The 15,257-nt window shown below is 41.0% G+C and overlaps 1 non-coding gene across 1 annotated transcript; it reads right to left on the bottom strand.

The window, feature by feature from the left end:
- Nucleotides 1-9,812: 9,812 nt before the first annotated feature.
- On the bottom strand, nt 9,813-9,944 carry LOC150011629 (small nucleolar RNA SNORA76). The gene has a single exon (XR_016511033.1). It is a non-coding gene; the product is annotated as a small nucleolar RNA SNORA76 (small nucleolar RNA).
- Nucleotides 9,945-15,257: the final 5,313 nt, after the last annotated feature.

Raw genomic sequence — 15,257 nt, 5'->3', positions numbered from 1 at the left:
TCTTACCCCCTTTTCTCCCTCCCCCCTCCCCCCTTGTTACTGTTAGTCTACTCCTTGTTTACATACCTCTGGTTCAATTTTGCTCATTTGTTTGTGTTGTTCATTAGTTTCCTGTAATAGGTGACAGCATAACGTATTTTTCTTTCGTTGCCTGGCTTATTTCGCTAAGCATAATTCTCTCTAGTTCCATCCATGTTGTTGCAAATGGTAGAAGTTCCTTCTTTCTTTCTGCTACATAGAACTCCATTGTGTAAATGTACCACAGTTTTTTGATCCACTCATCTACAGATGGGCATTTAGGTTGTTTCCAGCACTTGGCTATTGTAAATAGTGCTGCTATGAACATTGGAGTGCATAGGTTCTTTTGAATTGGTGTTTCAGGATTTTTCGGATATAATCCCAGTAATGGAATTGCTGGTTCAAAAGGCAGTTCCATTTTTAGTTTTTTGAGGAAATTCCAAACTGTTTTCCATAGTGGCTGCACCAGTCTGCATTCCCACCAGCAATGCACCAGGGTTCCCGTTTCTCTGCATCCTCTCCAGCACAAGTTGTTTGTTGATTTGTTGATTATGGCCATTCTGACTGGTGTGAGGTGGTATCTCATTGTGGTTTTTATTTGCATCTCTCTGATGGCTAGTGATGTTGAGCATATTTTCATATGTCTATGGGCCCTCTGTATGTCTTCTTTGGAGAAGTGTTTGTTCAGGTCCTTTGCCCATTTTTTAATTGGGTTGTCTGTCTTCTTGGTGTTGAGTCGTATGAGTTCTTTATATATTTTGGAGATCAATCCCTTGTCTGAGATGTCATTGGCGAATATATTTTCCCATATGGTTGGTTTCCTTTTCATCTTGCTGATGTTTTCTTTAGCTGAGCAGAAACTTTTTAGTTTGATGTAGTCCCATTTGTTTATTCTTTCCTTTATTTCCCTTGCCTTAGGAGATATATCAGTGAAAATGTTGCTACGTGGGATATCTGAAATTTTCCTGCCTATTTTTTCCTCTAGGACTTTTATGGTATCACGGCTTACATTTAAGTCTTTGATCCATTTTGAGTTTATTCTGGTGTATGGTGTAAGTTGGTGGTCTAGTTTCATTTTTTTGCATGTCCCTGTCCAGTTCTCCCAACACCATTTGTTGAAGAGGCTCTTTTCACTCCATTTGATGTTCTTTCCCCCTTTGTCAAATATTAGTTGACCATATGAACCTGGGTTTATTTCTGGGCTCTCTATTCTGTTCCATTGATCTATATGTCTGTTTTTATGCCAGTACCAGACTGTTTTGATTACCGTGGCCTTGTAGTATAGTTTGATATCAGGTATTGTGATTCCTCCTACTGTGTTCTTCTTCCTCAAAATTGCTGTGGCTATTCGGGCTCTTTTTTGGTTCCATATAAATTTTTGAAGTATTTGTTCTAGGTCTGTGAAATATGTTGCTGGTATTTTAATAGGGATTGCATTGAATCTATAAATTGCTTTGGGTAGTATGGACATTTTAATGATGTTGATTCTTCCCATCCATGAGCATGGTATATGCTTCCATTTATTTGTATCTTCTTTAATTTCTTTCTTCAATGTTATGTAGTTTTCTGAGTACAGGTCTTTTACCTCCTTGGTTAAGTTTATTCCTAGGTATTTTATTTTTCTTGTTGCTATGGTAAATTGAATTTTTCTTTCAGTTTCTATCTCTGAGTTTTTATTGTTGGTGTATAAAAATGCCTTTGATTTCTTAATATTGACTTTGTATCCTGCTATTTTGCCGAATTCACTTATTAGGTCGAGTAGTTTTTTTGTGGAGTCTATAGGGTTTTCTATGTACACTATCATGTCGTCTACAAATAATGACAGTTTTACTTCCTCTTTTCCAATTTGGATGCCTTTTATTTCTCTTTCTTGTCTGATTGCGGTGGCTAGAACTTCCAAGACTATGTTGAATAGGAGTGGGGAGAGCGGACATCCTTGTCTTGTTCCTGATCTCAGGGGGAATGCTCTCAGTTTTTGCCCATTGAGTATGATGTTGGCTTCAGGTTTCTCATATATGGCCTTTATTATGTTGAGGTATGCTCCCTCTATTCCCATTTTGCTGAGAGTTTTTATCATAAATGGGTGTTGTACTTTATCAAATGCTTTTTCTGCATCTATTGATATTATCATGTGGTTTTTGTCTTTCATTTTGTTTATGTGGTGTATTACGTTTATTGATTTACGAATGTTAAACCATCCTTGCATCCCTGGGATGAATCCTACTTGATCGTGGTGTATGATCTTTCTAATGTGTTGCTGGATCCGGTTTGCCAATATTTTGTTGAGGATTTTAGCATCTATGTTCATCAGCGATATTGGCCTGTAGTTTTCTTTCTTTGTTGTGTCTTGACCTGGTTTTGGAATTAGGGTTATACTGGCTTCATAGAATGAGTTTGGCAGTCTTCCCTCTTCTTGTATCTTTTGGAATAGTCTGAGAAGGATAGGAGTTAGTTCTTTCCTAAATGTTTTGTAGAATTCACTTGTGAAGCCATCCGGTCCAGGGCTTTTGTGTGCTGGGAGTTTTTTGATTACTGCTTCAATTTCACTAGCTGTTATTGGTCTATTCAAACTTTCTGCTTCTTCTTGATTCAGTTTGGGAAGACTATAGGTTTCCAGGAATCTGTCCATTTCCTCTAGGTTGTCAAATTTCTTGCCATACAGTTGTTCATAATAATTTCTTATAATCCTTTGTATTTCTGTGGTATCAGTTGTGATTTCTCCTCTTTCATTTCTGATTTTATTTATTTGGGTCCTCTCTCTTTTTTTCTTGATGAGCCTGCTTAAAGGCTTGTCAATTTTGTTTATTTTTTCAAAGAACCAGCTCCTACTTTTGTTGATCTTTTGAATTGTTAGTTTAGACTCTATGTCATTTAATTCTGCTCTGATCTTGATGATTTCCTTCCTTCTACTTGATCTGGGCTTTGCTTGTTGTTCTTCCTCTAGATCTTGTAGCTGTAGGGTTAAATTTTTTATTAGATATTCCTCTAACTTTTTTAGGTAGGCCTGTATTGCTATGAACTTTCCTCTTAGGACTGCTTTTGCTGTATCCCATAGGTTTTGGGTTGTTGTGTGTTCATTATCATTAGTTTCCAGAAACTTTTTGATTTCTTCCTTGATGTCATTGTTAACCCATTCATTATTTAATAGCATGTTATTCATTCTCCATGAGTTTGAATGTTTTTGAATTTTTCCCTTGAGGTTGATTTCCAATTTTAAGCCATTGTGATCTGAGAAGATGCTTGATATAATTTCAATTTTCTTGAATTTGTTAAGGCTTGTTTTGTGTCCTACCATGTGGTCTATCTTTGAAAATGTTCCATGTGCACTTGAGAAGTATGTATATTTTGCTTCTTTGGGGTGAAAACTTCTATATATATCGACTAAGTCCATTTGATCTAGAGTGTTGTTCAGTGCCTCCATATCTTTGGTGTTTCTTTGCTTCGAAGATCTGTCCATTGTTGACAATGGGGTGTTAAAGTCCCCTACTATGAGTGTGTTGTTGTCTATATCTTTCTTGGAGTCTTTCAGAAGTTTCCTTACATATTTGGGTGCTCCTAAGTTTGGTGCATATATATTTATAAGGGTTATATCTTCTTGATGGATTTTTCCCTTAAGTATTATGAAATGCCCTTCTTTGTCTCTTTTTATGGACTTTGCTGTGAAATCTGTTTTGTCTGATATAAGTATTGCTACCCCAGCTTTTTTTTCATGTCCATTTGCTTGGAATACATTTTTCCATCCCTTTACTTTCAGTCTGTGTAGATCTTTTGTTCTAAGGTGGGTCTCTTGTAGACAGCATATATGTGGGTCATTCTTTCTAATCCATTCAGCTACCCTATGTCTTTTAATTGGAGCGTTTAATCCATTTACATTTAAGGTTATTACCGATAAGTACTTATTCATTGTCATTTTTCCCCTTTGTACTCGTGTTCTTCTCTGTCTCTCTCTGTTTCTTTATCTTCTTAGAGCAGACCTTTTAGCATCTCTTGCATTGCTGGTTTGGTGGAGATGTATTCTTTTAGCCTTCTTTTGTCTTGGAAGCTCCTTATTTCACCCTCCATTTTGAATGAGAGCTTTGCTGGGTATAGTATTCTAGGTTGTAGGCCTTTGTTTTTCATTGCTTGGAATACTTTTTGCCATTCCCTTCTGGCTTGTAGTGTTTCTGCTGAGAAATCTGATGATAGCCTTATTGGAGTACCCTTGTATGTTATTAGTTGTTTTTCTCTTGCTGCTTTTAGGATCCTCTCTTTGTCTTTGAATGTTGCCATTTTAATTATGATGTGTCTTGAGGTGGGCCTGTTGGGGTTCATCTTCATTGGGACCCTCTGTGCTTCCTGGACTTGCATGACTCTTTCTCTTGTCATGTTAGGAAAGTTTTCTGTCATTAGTTTTTCATAGAGGTTTTCTATCCCTTGCTCTTCTTCTTCTCCTTCTGGAATTCCTATGATATGGATATTATTACGTTTCATGTTGTCCTGCAGCTGTCTTAGAACCTCTTCAGTCTTGTTCAGTCTTTTTTCATTTTGTTGCATTGTCTGGGAGTTTTTGTGTAGGTTGTCCTCCAGCTCGCTGATCCGATCTTCTGCTTCCTCTAGCTTGCTTTTAATTCCTTCTACTGTGTTCTTCAATTCAGAGATCGTATTTTTCATTTCCTCCTGGCTCTTATTGATAGCTTCTATGTCCTTTTTCATGCTCACGTAATTTTCTGTGAGTTCCTTGTAGTTTTTCTGGAGTTCTTTGAAGTTTCCGCTGAGCTCATTCAGCTTCTCCATAATCCATGTTTTGAATTCCATATCTGATAGTTCGCTCCCCTCTATTTCATTTAGCACTCTTTCTGGGGATTCTACCTTTCCTTTTGATGGGAGGTTGTTTCTCTGTCTCCCCATTTTTTTGACTCCTATTGTTTGTTGGTGCTTCTTGGAATGATCTGCACTTCCTGGATCTGCCTCTGGTGGCGTCAGATCATGTACCAGTCTGGCCCTAGGCAGCCTGTTGGAGACTTCCAGGGATCTACTGCTGTTGTCTGTCTTCTTTGATTGTTAATCTATTCAATCTGTGATTAGCTGTCAGGCTTAAGGACTGTGGGTGTGGCAGCTTAATTCCTGTAGGCAGGGCTTTTGCTTCCCCTCAGGCTGACGCCACTTGGAGGGGAATGGTCTACCCGCAGTACTGGGGATGAGTCAGCACTGGGACCCAGTCAGCTGCTCCTCCAGTTCTCCCCTCAAAGCCACCGTGCCAAATTCTCCCCAAGTGTCTCCAGTCCTCTCTGCCTTCCCTCTGTTTGAGCCCAGGGTAAGTGGTGGCCAAAATATTTTCGTATGTGATCCACTTAAGAGCTCTTTTTCTCCTGCTGTTTCTCTCCGGCTAGCAAGAAAGCCTGTGGCTTTTCGCTTTTCACAGCTGATACTATTTTACTTTCCACTCTGTCGCTGTAGGCTGGGAAGCCCAGCTGGGAGTTTAGACCCTGCCCTTCTCAGGGGGAATCCCCGGCTGCTGAGCTGTTTCTCAGTCCCTTCAGCAGCCACCCGTGTGAGCCCAGCCAGCCCTTCCGCGTCTCCGCACTCCCTACCGGTCACGTTGTGATGTAGCGGCCTTTTCTGTCTCTCCGTGGTTATAAGACTTCTTTCCAGCTAGTGTTCCATTGGTTATTCCAGATGATTTCTCCAAAATTAAGTTGTAAATCCAGACTGGTCCTGGGAGGAGGTTAGTGTAGCTTCCACTTACTCCTCCGCCATCTTGGATCGGTCAAATTTTCTTATACTTCATTTACAAAGGGAGGATTTCTATGGATATAAGCCAATGCCTAGACAGAAACTTGACAGAAAAAAAGCCATGATGGATCCTAGAGAGCTTTAAAAAAGAAAGAAAGAAAGAAAGAAAGAAAGAAAGAAAGAAAGAAAGAAAGAAAGAAAGAAAGAAAAGAAAGAAAGAAAGTTGACAACTGCTGATTGGTTAATTAGTACTTAACTAAAATAACTCCAAATTTGAGCACTCCCAGATGAACAGTAGGAAAAATAAGCAGGAAACAAATTGAATGCACTTGAAGCGGAAGGCCCGTGGCAGTTGTCAGATGAGCAGCTGGCCCACATTTTCCCGCCCACCTTTGTGAGGTAGTGCTTTCCTGCAGCAGCATGTGAAAATGCCTACAACAAAGGGGGACACAATCAATATTAGTTCACTTCCCTCCCCCAACCCACCTCCACTCCTTGTCTGCAAGGAGAGAGCCTGAGGCCATGACATTTGTTACCAGCAGAGAGAATGCATGCCTGCGTTCATTTATTCCACAGAATTTGGGGGGTTCTGCCATCCATCAGGCACCACCCTAGACACTAAGAAAAAGAGATAAATCAGATCAACCTGCTTCCTGTTCTTATGAAACTCATAGTTGTGTACAGGAAGAGACTTTAAATCCATGAGTACTTAACCTTTTAGGTGTATGCTATGATGATAAAGGGGGACAACCACCCAGAATCCAGAGAGTGGAAAGGATGTCCAGAACATAAAACAGTTTCTCTTTTCTTCTTTCTTCCTTCAACAGGGATCCCACACCTGACACAAGTGGGCAAGAACTGAGGAACAGGCTATAGTATTGGCAGGGTTCACATAAATACGATTGCACCTTGCCTACAGCTCAGACTTGAACCGAAGCTTCCAGAAAGCTGGTGAGGAGTTGCATCCAGTGTTCCATGGAGCATGCACATGGCCAGCCACTTTAAGTTGCCTCATTCCCCGGGGAAGCACTTGGCAACAGGCTCTGAGCCAGCATCTTAGGTATCCTTAAAACAGGCGGGCAAAGGATGTCTGAGATAGCAGATGCTCCTGTTTAAATGTCAGTAAAGGATGATGGGTTTGCATAGCTACCTCTGTGTGGCTTTGTAGTTAAGCAATTGCTCTTTTTCAAGCACTGAGCTTTGGCTGATCTTTATATCATAAACATAGAAGCATAGAAGAGCTGACTAACATTGATGGTCAGCTGAAAACTATTTCTTAATAGTAGCTCATAATAATTAAGTACTTACATGTTAAACATAGTTCATAGATAGCCAATCTCTTGAAGGCATTATTATCCTATTTCATGGAGAATTTGATGCTATAAGCAATCCAGGACTGGTGGAGCAGGGTGTGTATGTGTGTGTGTGTGTGTGTGTGTGTGTGTGTGAAATTTAGTTCAATCCCTGAGAGCTTATGTATTTCAGTTTGAACAGAGGACTTCAAATCAGAATCTCAAAATTGTATTCCATTTCAGGGCAGTGCTTTTTACTATGTTACCTAAGGCAAGTTATTTAGCTCCTTGGTCAATGGTTCATAAAGCGAAGGGGTTAAACTAGACAAATCTAAACTCTTTCTAGTTATATCATCTTTCTAATTCAAACCAAAGAGAGTGATGGTTGGGAAGAGTTTTTAATCATTTGCTCTCTGTTCAAGAAAATGCACAAAAGAAAAAGAGAAGCTGATTTTAATGACACTTAGACTGAAGCAGTATTAGGATTCTTTTTTTTTTTTTAAATAGAAAATGTTCCCTAATTCCCCATGAGCTTTCTCTGTACCTGGTTAGACAGAAATCTGAGAAGTGAAACTCGAGTCCTTTTCATTGAATCTAAAATGAAATCCTAATGAGAGTATGTTCTATTTATATAAGGATGAGAGTTGGGATGGGGACAATTTTCCCCTACCACATTTGCAGCAAGCTTTTGAAAAATGGTAATTTAGATAAGGCTTGTCAGTTTTCCCACAATGGCTAGAATTCAACCCTCCAGGAAGCTGGAAATGAGTAGTGTCCTCTCAACCAGAGCGTAGGACCAAGTTCAATTTTCTGCTTTATCCCAGATTTTTGTGCAATAATTAAAAAAAAAAATCTTTAAAATGACTCTTGCAAATTTGTCTGCCTACAAATGTAGAAAAATAAAATATTTCATGCCTCACCAGAGGTCTGTGAGAACTCATTTTGGTTTGTAAATGTTAATCAAATGATAGGCATGGGTACCTGAAAAGTATGGTTCCTCTCGAATTTAAAATTGGCCAGGTTATCGACTGAGGTCTGAGTAATTATTACAGCTAGAGTTTGGTATGTAATTTGGTGTCCTTCTTTCTTTGCATTAATTTGGAGCTAGGTGGGAGCTTTAGGGCTTTCTGTAGAGACAGTGCCTATAATGATTTATTTAAATTCTGACCATGCTTTCTAATTATGTAAATATTCAGTCACCTCTGTTGCTGACTTGACTCTTAAAACGTTGAGAACATTTTTCTATACATAACGTTTGGCTAAGTTTCTGAGCTCTTATGCATTAAATGTTATGAGAAAATATGTGTTGCAGGGCAAAAAGAATCAAACTGAGTGCTTTTTAAATAATTCATCATTCTTTCTAGCTAAGAAATCTAGCACTTTAATTTTGAAGCACTGACCATGCACCAGACAATGTTGAAATTGCTTTTGCTCCCTAGAAGATCTGGCTGCGTCATCATCCCCTTCCCTATTGGCGTGGATATGCTAATGGCTGGGCAGTAGCAAGAAAGTTTGGATGCATACATCTCCTTGGCTGGTCCCAGGGCAGAAAGAAGACAGCTGGGTCTCGACTGAATTCGTAGTGATTAGTGTGAGATGGCCATACCTTTCTTGTGCAATGCCAAGAGAAAAGTACCAAGCATTAGCAAGCTATAATTATTTCTCATCACCATATGCTGTTATCTTTTTTCCCCCTTATTTGATGACTTTACCTGCACCATTAAACCATTTGACTTAAGTTTGACCGTTCCAGTTGGTGTGCTGTTCTAATTTCTCATTGTGTAGGCCAGTTTGCCAGTCAGTCAGCATGTCTTGTCCACTGGTCTTGATAATTTCTGTGCAGGAGCTAAAGGCAAAGGACAAGATGCACTACAGTGTGAAGAGATTACATGACTGTACTGTATTGCACTTAAATTAGTATGCAGGAACTTACAACTGCTTGTATTGTTCCACAAAATAAATCTCTCATGTCAAATATTAGCTAAAAGCATCTAAGTTATTTCTACTGAATCCTGTTTAGGTAATAGGGATAGAATAAACAGTTAGTACAGAGCACTTGACCCTCAACTGCCAATTGCAGCTTCAATTTTCTGGGTGTTCACTGGACCAGCACTCTTTAAGGATCCCAGGTAGCCGGATGCTAGTCTCTATCCACATTTAATCTGAGGGGGACACTCTTGAACTGTGTTGCCCAGTGGTTGTGTTCCTTGGGGCCCCCTCCAGTTGCCAAAGTTTACACAGCACCTGGGTTTCCTTGTACTCAGAAGTGATGCACATTAAATCTAAGCCCAGGTGAGGGGCTATTTGTCACCTAGAATCTGGGTTACAAAGGAGTGACTCTGCAATTATTTAGGTGCCTATAGTGTGGGCAGTATCGGATAAAATCTAACCTTCACGACTACCCTGTTGTAAACTGGGACACTTTTGCCCAACACGTTAGCCCCATGCTTGACATGGTATCCAAATACGCAGTTGGCCAGTAACTGGCAGTTTTTGTAAAAAGGTTGGAGCTACACCTTAGCCAGGTTAAGTTCCTATCAAGTACACCACGCCCTTAAAGTGCGTAAGGCCACAGCCGGCTCTCATCTCTACCGCCATCCACTCCACGATTAACTGAAGTTGCAGGTGTCACTGATCTAGGAAAGAGGAGAGCCAGGACTTAGCAGGGAAGGCCCTGGGTAGGTAGCAGAGCCTGGAGGATCCCCTACGTCTCCCTGTGGCATTTCAGCCTTAGCTTATGACAGGATGGTCACAACCCCCAGAAAATCCGCCCCCGGCAGCTCGGTGCTACCATGTGGCTCTCGGTCAGAAAGGCTGCCAGTGCAGAGCAGGTGGCCCGGCTACGTACAAGCGCGTGCTCTGGTGCTGCTGCTTGGCCCCAGGCGGCCCACGCAGGTGCAGCAGGGACTCCAAACCTTTCACATAATCTTAATTCTGCCATATATTGGCCCCCTGACCCATGCAACATCTATCTGTTCCACTCCTGGGGTATAGCAGCGATTCCCAGCACACACACAGAATTCTTCCTGCTCTCGGTTTTGTTCAAGGTGTATCAGTGCACCTCTATATTCACCTGGTTAAGGCTTCCCCTTCTCTGTGAGATTGTTAGGGCTGCTATAACCAAGTACCACAGACTGCTTGGCTTAAACAACAGAAAATTGTTGTCTCATACTTCTGGAGACTTCCTGTCTGAAATCAGATGTGTCTGCAGGGTTGGTTTCTTCTGAAGTCTGTATGAGAGAATCTGTTCCATGTTTCTCTCTACTGACTTCTTTCCAGTGGTTCCCGGCAGCCTTTGGCATTCCTGGGTCTCTGTTGCGTTGTTCTGATCTTGACCTCCATCTTCACATGGTGTTCTCCCTGTGTGCATGTCTGTGTCCAGACTTCCTCTTTTTATAAGGACACCACTCATATCAATCAGTAGCCCATATTCTTATATGACCTTCAGTTAACTAATTACATCTTCAATGACACTATTTCCAAATAAGGTCACATTCTGAGGTCCTGGGGATTAGTATTTCAACTCATGAATTTTTAGGGGGATATAGTTTAACCCACAGCCTTTTCTTCGAAGCCTAGAATAAACATGACTTCTTCCCAAATGTGTTCCTGATGCTTTTAGTGGGAATCTCTCTCACTTCTGTGTTCCCATGATACCTTTCTATCTGTAGCTTTCCTTTTATAACACTCACTCTGCTAACTCATCTATTTACCATTCAATATTGCAGGTGCTTAGTTTGTGCCTGGGAATATGAGATAAATAAGATAGACTTTCTGCTCTCCTAGAGTTCCTAGAATAGTAAGAATGAGATTCTAAACTTCAGAAGAGCAGAGATTCTCATGTCGTGGTAGATATTCAATTAATTTTGGTTGAATTCAATAATTATTCTCCAATTCAATATTTGCTATGATAGATACCTAAGAAAAAGCAATGGTATAACAACAGAGAGTGTTTTCACAAGAGAAATGCTTGCTTTTGTCTGGAAAAAAATCAGCTGAAGCTTGGCTTGACTAAGTGGGGAACAGAGATTTTAAGCAGAGGTGGCAACAGTTTAGGGGAGGCAAGAAAGAGGCAAACCACATTTGGGATATTGTAAGTAGTCAAGAATGCATAGAGTTTAGAGGTACAGGCAATAGTGGGAGACATAATCAGGAGTCATATCATGAATGACTTTAGAGTCATAATTTAGCAAACTAGATGTGACTAGATATTGAATACTACTCTTATTCTCTCCAAATTTGCCTTAAGTCCCTGAATTGAGGGCACCTGTTGTTAAAAGGAGCAACAAATACCTTATTAGATCTTATTAAGATGAGTCCAAAGCAGTCTTCCTCCTCTCTTTCCTACCCCTCCTTCCGGCTTATATAAGAATTCAGTTTGTTCAAGAGGAGATTGCTAGAGGCAGTGAAGCATATGCTTAGAGGAAGAGTAGTCCCCAAACCAAGAGAAAGAGCACTCAGAATGAGATAGATAGACAGAGAGAAACTGAGAGAATGAATGAACGAATGAATGAGACATTCAGAGAGGTTGGGGATACCTGCAAGAAAAAAGAGGTGGGCATTTCACCCCTAAGTTAATGCTTGTTCAGTGATTGAGACTCTTAAGTCCTTCCCAGTGGTGAGAATCCCTGAGAAACATACATGGACCTAGAGGCTGTAAGAATTTTGTGACCAGGGAATCATAAGCTGAGAAGCTGGGAAGAGCACCGTATGCCAGCAGCAAGGCTGGGAGCAAAGAGAGCTGGCGAGGCAGGCAGGCTGCTCTCTCAGCATCCTGGTAGTTGAGTGTGCCTCACAGGTGAGTACCCAAGAAAGACCTGCTTCCCAGGTGAGAGGGCCTCAGGAATAAGATAGAGGAAGTTGTTACTGGGGCAAGAACTGTTGGGGCATGAGAGGCGTGGAAGGATCCAAAACAGGTTCGGGAGAGAATATCTTACCCACTGCATGAATTGTACAGGGTGAAGGTCCCTCAAAAAAACCCACAAAAATGCTCTACAAGAGAACTAGCATTTGGATGCTGTCCCTGGCAGGGCACTGATGGTTAAGAAAGAACTAGATATGGCACTATCTGATTAAATGACTCTTCCTTCTTTCTTAGTGCCTGCTCACTAGCTCAGATCCTAGAGCTGGAAGCAGCAGTGGGAGGGCAAATCAGAGAAAAATCCAAGAACAGACCTTGCTCACTTGACCCCTTCCTGGCTGCAGGGCCTCCTCGCTTTGAATTGGACACTAAGCTGAAGTTTTGATTCAGACTGGGCTGGATTCATTTCTACATCTGAGCTGCAGATTGGTTGTACCACCTAATTCCAGTTCATTTAATATGACTGTCACACAGAACTTACCAGAGCAATGATTTTCAACTAGTGTATGGCAGCAGGCCCACTGGTGTGCTGCAAGAACGTTAGAACATGTAATAACTGACTATTTAGTCAGGGGCACTGGCCTCTTTCCCCTGAGACGGTCAAACAAACAAACAAACAAACAAAAAAGACAATAGCCAGCACAACAATAGTCGTCCCATGTGTATAAATCCAAATTATACCTATTCTTTTTGTCAGATCAGCAAAATATATATGTATATATATTTTAGTGTGCTGCAGAATTTCAGTAATTACTTTATGTGTGCCATGAGATTAAAAAAAGGTTGAAAATCAGTGTTATGGTAAATGTAATGTTGCTAAACGTTGTAAGTCAGGGAGACATGTACTTAAGTTGTCATTTTAGGAAAAACACCAGTAAAATCCTGCACATCTTCCACAGCTTAATCATCATGTCTTAATGCAAGTCTTCCTGTTTCCAATATTTACCCTGACAGCAGTATTTGTTTCCCTTTCAGAGCAATAGAGGCTGGTTTTACACTTGACATTTTTTAGTAAATGCCTCTCTTTCACACTTGCATGGAAGCTTAATGGGGAAAGAAACTGCCTTTATCTATTTGTGTGTGTGTGCGTGTGCGCGCGCGTGTGGGTGTTTGACTTTATCCTTTGGACCTAGCCTGTATATTTATTTTATCCATAAAAATACTTACTAAATAAAAGAAGAAACACGCATACAATATTTTTCATGACTAAACTGTAAATTTTCTGAAAGTGGGAACTATGTCCTTTTGATATCTATTAGTACTCAGTAACGCTGTCAAAATTAAATTAATTTTAAATACTCTCAGTGATTTTGAAATCCCAGTATCTGTCTGATAATTCCCATCCGATACTGGAGCTTCTGGATGTTCCCGTTGTCATTCTTTTCTGCTGGTCTCAGCCATGTCTTATCTCCTCGTGCATTTTGCTTATCATTGATTCTGTATGTGACATTGGAGTGAAAAAGCATTTCTAGAAATAATTTGCAAAGCACAATATTACACTCCTCCAGAAGCACTTCTATTTGCTTTTACAGGCCCCTGGGGCACCAACATTCAGGGATCATTTTAGCTAATTTTAGAATGGAAATTTCTGGGTAATACAGGTGGTATGAAACCATGCTGCAGTTAGAGGCTAGTGTACTCCTGGGCCACGCTTTATCCTGAGGTATAGCCTTTTGGGGTTCCAATTCAAGATGTAGAGAGCTTACCACACACCACCTTTGATCCCGCAAGGTTGTGAAATTTCTATTTAGTCTTCACCTGCTTCACTTGCATCAGCAAATGTCCTCAGGACAAATCAGCCAGTGGCAGGGGTGTGAAGAGGGGAGCCTTCTCTTTCCAATCTTGGCCTGATAGTCCTTGTTGTCTGTTATCTCTGTGAGCTTTCTGCAAACTGTCTGAGCATACAGTTTCTGTCTTGTGCTTTATTTTGTAGCTGTCCTCAGGCTGGCACATTACTGGATGCAGCAGTCTTGAAAACCACAATGAGGAACTGACAGAATGCTTTTGTCTGACTCCAACAGAATGCCCATTGGCTTTGATGGGTTTTAAATTAGCCACAGCAGAAATCCGGATTGTGGTGGGAGTGCTGGGTAACATTTTGAAACCTACCAGGAGATGTCAACAAAATATCAGATTCTTACACCTCCAAAATATAGCCACTGCCTTCTCAATTTCAGACTAACACAGAAGACATTTAAACTTTCACGCAGCAGATCAGTCTTAATTCCGGTTTTCATCTTGGTTACAATAAAATGTGAGTAAAAATTAACATCTTGGTAACTTAAATAGTTTCCACAGAGAGTCCACTCATTGAAACAACAGGACTTGTGAACAGGCAGAAAGAGAGCAAGGATGCCTGGCAAATCAGACCCAAAAGCAAGGCTCCTTTCTGTGGTGAATTTAAGATTATTTTTTATTATTTCATTAAATATTGATCAGAACCTGGAGGTGTTCTAGGTATGGTAATGGGTGCTGGGAGTGGGAAGCACAAATTGAAAAAGAAACCCATGGCTCCTGTCTGCTCATCCAACTGTACACGCCCAACAACTACTTAATGTGCTATTACTCTAAAAACTTTCCCACACTCTCTCAAGAGTCAGTGTTTTATTTGCTCTACTGTCCAAACTTATTTGGAGAGGGTTGTGAGCCCGAGGACATCCCAGAAGGGAGTTATCCACACACTTTTGTGTCTTTCCAGAGTGTCAGGCTTATTAGGGGAGACTGCCCCAATAAAGCAATAGTCACACACATGTTACACACTGGAGTTTATGCGATAGAAGAGGCAGAGGGAGTGTCTAGCACTAGTTCCTGTCACTGGCAGCATCTGCATGTACAGAAGCAGGTCTAGGTTTCAAGCCAGGCAGGCAGATGCCATGGTAGCAAGCGACCCGTGGAGTGGAAGTCTGGCCGGGCTCCCAGTGTGACTGCGGTACAGCCAGCCTTGAGCGTTGGGTGGTCGGAGCTCTGAGTCGTATAGTGCACAATGGGTGAAGGTCCCACTCATATTGGGTCCAGATGGAGTCCTTATCCAAGTGTTCAGACTTGTGGTTTGGGGCATCCAGAGCCCCTCCTAAGGACGTTCTGTACCTCAGTAAAGGCATAACACTTGACATAAATGTCATGGCTGACAGTGACTCCATGTTGGGTTGTAAAAACTGTCCAAAAAATCCACTCTGCTCTTGCTCTTTACAGAGTGGGTACCAAAATTGGATGCTCATGGCAATGTGGCTGGGTGAGGAAATTGATATGCAAGTCACCCTGCACCCCAGCTTCCACATCACTATTTTTTCCCTTTGTGTTGAGAATCTACTACTTATGTAAGAACCCCTTTATCCTACTTAACCTTTCTTCTCACAAGGACCAAATAAAAGGAT

The sequence above is a fragment of the Furipterus horrens genome, unplaced genomic scaffold (assembly GCF_987537825.1).
Source record: "Furipterus horrens unplaced genomic scaffold, mFurHor1.1.pri manual_scaffold_4, whole genome shotgun sequence".
In the NCBI taxonomy this organism is placed as follows: Eukaryota; Metazoa; Chordata; class Mammalia; order Chiroptera; family Furipteridae; genus Furipterus; species Furipterus horrens.
The sequence above is the reverse complement of the archived record's forward strand: the minus strand, read 5'-3'. Positions and strand labels throughout refer to the sequence as shown.